Source organism: Chenopodium quinoa, unplaced genomic scaffold, assembly GCF_001683475.1.
Source record: "Chenopodium quinoa cultivar QQ74 unplaced genomic scaffold, ASM168347v1, whole genome shotgun sequence".
NCBI classification, from domain to species: Eukaryota; Viridiplantae; Streptophyta; class Magnoliopsida; order Caryophyllales; family Amaranthaceae; genus Chenopodium; species Chenopodium quinoa.
The window spans coordinates 11,141,989-11,146,863 of record NW_018744239.1 but is presented as its reverse complement, the minus strand read 5'-3'; positions in this window follow the sequence as shown (position 1 = coordinate 11,146,863).

Below are 4,875 nucleotides of genomic sequence, written 5' to 3'. Positions count from 1 at the left end.
AATCCAAGGTATCGTTGATCAAAATGCAAACAAAACCTAAACCAAGCATAGAGAACAAAGAAGTCATGCTTCCCTCTAAACCCAACCAAACCGGCCACATCCTCCCCTTTTGCTTCAAATCACCACCCTAATTGGCCCCTCGTGATTCCTCGAAGGAACCGGAAAAAATGATATTTTGAGGAAATAACAAAGGTATCCCGACATCTCGATTACGCATAATCTTTCCATAGGGTTGAAAGGTATCTCCCTCCACCGTTTGAGAGCCGAACACCTCTAAAGTCTAAGGGTCTTAAAGGGTTGTAATGTATTGGCAATGGGTAAGGTAGGTGAAAACAATTTAAAAAATGGGGTTAATTCCTAAATGAAGCGCAAGAATCACAATTCTCAAAAACAATAGTTCAAAAGATGCAATTCACATTCCACAATAAACATTGATCACACTTTTACACATCCCAAACTCTCTATGTTATACACACTCAAATCACCTTTTTCAAACTTTAAAGCTTTTATTCATATGTCCTCGCCTTTTTCACAATTCGGACGGCTTTTCTCCTTTTTTTTTTTTATTTTCTTTTTCTTTTCTTTTCTTTTTTTTTCAAAAACAAATTTTCATATTACATCTTTACAATTAAGCTCACTTTCAAACTTGCTCAAACCAACTATCGATCATTATTCTTGATTTATACACAATAAGCTCAAACAAACCTTGCGAGGTAAACGCTTCACAACTAAGGGTTGGTAAAACATCGGCCATCGGGTTTGTAACATGGGTAACCAAGAATGGAATTAAAGGCTCAACATGGTTAGCAAGTAAGATGATGTAAAAAGAAAATTAATTTGTAACAAAACAAAAGGAACAAGAATAAGAAAAATGAAAAAGGTTCCCTCTTCCTCCCTTAAAAGTGTCAAGTCGGTCTTGGGAGCTACAAGTCAACACAAAGATCGAAACATGCGTAATCAAGGATCCAAATATGCCACTCAAGAAGAATGATGAAGGCTAGAACAATAAAACCTCACGGGATTCAAAAACAAAGCAACTACCAATTAAGGGGATCAAATCCACAAATGGGAAGCGACTCCATCTTACCACAGCCCAAAGGCATAGAGTTTCACATGACAAAAGTGTTCTAACCAACTACCTTCGCCTAGACTCGTCTACATTGATCAACAATAGACTCAAACTGTGTATTCATCACTGGCTTAAGTAGAAATAGATATTCCACACACATTCATTCACGTTTCGAATCCAAATATGAGCATTATTCCAAAAGTTTATGCAATTAGACAAGTTTATCATGATCCAAAAATATAGGAAAAGACTATGAGGCAAATCATATAAACTAGACTACACATTCTCATAACAGAAGCTTTTCCTATATTGCACACAAAAAAAAAAACTAAAGGAATAAGGGAAAGATTTCACCAAATGCTTCTTGAAAACACACTAAGACAACATGAGATGCGGCGAAGCTCCTAATGCTACCTCCATGAGTCTTCATATCTGCACAGGTTAGATAGAAACAAACCAAAACGAAACCAAAAGAAACTCGTTTTTTTTTTTTTTTTTTATAGGAATATGAAGAAAAACAAGGGAAAATCAACAAGGAAACCATTCACCCCCCCCCCAAGCTAGTATAGACATTGTCCTCAATGTCAGGCATCGAGAGACTACCTAGAAGGCAAAAAGGGAAAGAGAAAAGTACCTCATTGACTGGGTCTCGGGTTGCCTCCCGGAAGCGCTTCTTTAACGTCATTAGCTTGACGCAACACATGGATTACAGGTTACCCATAATCAATACTTGCCATTGCAGTGGAGATAAGCTCACCATTCTTATTCTTGACAATAGTCACCGCCCCTTTCTTAGGTACTACAAACACAGGGGAAACCCTTCCTTGATGTGTTGGAAGGGGTTTAAGCTTTACCTTTGGTGCTTCATTAGCCTCCTTTGTAGTGGCCACATCCAATGCATCTAGAAATTGCTCCTCCATGTCCCTGTTTTCCTTGTTCTCATTCAACTCAAAATCATGATTAGTATAGAATAATTCGTTACGCATATCAGAGACAATGGAATCAACAGTGTCAACCATCATGCAATTATCAGAATTAGAACAAGGATATTTCATAGTTTTATTTAAATCAAAATCTAAAACTTCCTTTCCTACTTTCAATGAAATCTTGGCACCCTTTACATCAATAAGGGCCCCCGAAGTAGCTAGGAAAGGACGTCCTAGAATTATAGGTCTATGAACATCCTCATCCATATCTAGGACCACAAAGTCAACAGGTATGACAAACTTCCCCACCCTTAGGGGAACATCTTCCACTTTACCCTTTGGAAATTTCATCGATCGATCGGCTAATTGAAGGGATATGTTAGTGGGAAGAAGTTCTCCTATATTTAATCGTTGATAAACAGAATATGGCATGAGACTAACACTAGCTCCAAGATCACACAAAGCATTATCAATATTCATTTTGTTTATAGCACAAGGGATTGAAAAGCTACCCGGATCTCCTAACTTAGGAGGCATTTTGTTCATTATTATACCACTACAGTGTTCAGTGAGGTTAACAGTTTCTACCCCTTCACAGTTTCTTCTACCACTCAATATATCTTTTAAAAACCTAGCATAGTTAGGCATTTGCTTGATAGCATCAGTGAATGGTATAGAAAGGTGGACTTCTCTCAAGGTCTCTAAAAACTTCCCGAATTGGGCATCTAGCTTATGTCTCACATATTTTTGGGGGTATGGGAGTCTATGTAATAGGTCGGGTTCATTGGTTTGTGCTCCCACCTGTTCCTTTGGGACCTCATTAATTTTATCTTTTTCTCTGGTCCTCTCATCCTCACTTCCTACAACATTATCAGTGATAGGTGGAGTCACAGGTTGACTCCTAGGGGGTACTACTTCATCGCTCCCCCTCAATGTCTTTCCACTCCTAGTGGTGATAGCATTTACAGAGTTTTTAGGGTCAATACCTTGAGGCGGTAGTTTTGAAACTCCAACCCCATCTTTTATAGCACTAGCCAACTGAGAAATCTGGGTTTCAAGCATCTTATTATGTGTCATCACTTCACTAAACTTTTTATCAGTGGTGCACATAAAAGTGTTGAACATTTTGGCCTGGGACTCCATCATTTCCTCCAAGCTAGATCTCTGTGGTGGTCCATGAGCATAATAATTATCATTTGTAGCTCGGGAACCACGCACATTAGATTTTTGGGGATTTTGATTAGAGTACCCCTTATTATTATTCCAGTTTCCCCTGTTATTAATGTCGTTTCCCCCTTGATTGAATTGCCCTTGGGAATTATGATTCATTTGATTACCCTGTTGGTATTGGTTTTGATTTCCAAAACCACCATGTTGATTATAGGGTCCTTGGGAATTTTGGTCCCTTTGGCCCCTATTTCCCCACTGGTTTTGATAATCAAAATCATTACCTCCCTGATTATAATTGTTCCCTCTTTGATTAGGTGGCAGATATCTATTATTGTCATTCCTAGGTCCGTTATCATAAGACATAGCATTGACCTGTTCATTATTATATCTATTACCATCATTATTATTAGGATCATATGAGGGATCAAAATTACAAGCATTAGTATAATGATCATAAGACCCACAGTTTTCACAGAAAATACATCCTACAGGCATATTAGAAACGGAAGGATTAGGATTCATACCTCTCCCCTTAGATTGGGAGGGAAGATCTTGCAATGGCACGGAATCGAGCTTGGCTTTAATCACTGACATCTCCTTCCCGAGGTTCGTAATTTGTGATGTCAGGTTGCTAATGGCATTGAGGTGGTCCACTGAATAGACCGCTCCTCCACTCTTGTTCACAGCATCTCGCTCGCCGTCTTGCCAATCCATGTGGTGTCGTACCACATCTTCGATAATATCTATGACTTGCTCTTCAGTTTTGTTCATTATTGGGCCACCTGCTCCCGCATCCAAACTGGTCTTCCCTTGAGGACTCAATCCTCCATAGAAAATCTGTAAAACTTGATATGTTGGGATTCTGTGGTGTGGGCACTCTCTTTGGTACTCCTTGTACCTTTCCCATGCTTCATAGATCGACTCCCCACTCCTTTGCCGAAACCCTTGAATCAAGGCCCTAGCATCGGCCGTCTTCTTTTGAGAATAGAATCTTTCCAAAAATGTTGTCGTGACATCATCCCAAGTGTGTAGAGAATTCGGCTTCACCTCCTTCTCTAACCATTCGAGAGCTCTCCCAATAAGTGAAAAGGGGAAAAGCTTCAATCTCACGAACTCTTGATTCACCCCATTAACCTTGATGGTATTGCAGTACTTCTCAAATTTCGTTCAAATGAACCAAAGGGCTCTCATGCTTGGCACCACTAAACTGCCTTCTCTCGATGAGGGTGATCATAGCTGGCCGGATCTCGAAATCATTGGCCTCAGTAGTGGGTGGAGCAATCCCACTTGAAGCTCTATACGCCCCAGGAGTTCCCAACTCCTTAAGGGGTCGTGGTGCTGGCCGATTGGGTTGGCGCGGTATGTCTGCCATTGGAACCTGTTGTGTGTTGTGTTCCTTTCCTTGAGAGTTTGATGACGTCAATCGAGATTTACGATTGCTCTTCAAAGTTCTTTCAATTTCTGGATCGAAGGGTATTAATTCTCTCTGTTTAGACCTGCGCATACACACTAATCAAACCAATTAAATAGCAGGGCTACAAGTGTAGCCAAAAGGGAAAAATCTTTTTGTGCTTTTTTATGATGAACTAGACTCAAGAAATCAAAAAGCAACTAACAAACACCGTCCCCGGCAACAGCACCATTTTGACAAGGGTTAAATCGGTCGCTACAATCTAACTCTCAATCAAACAATACTTATACGAACACCCT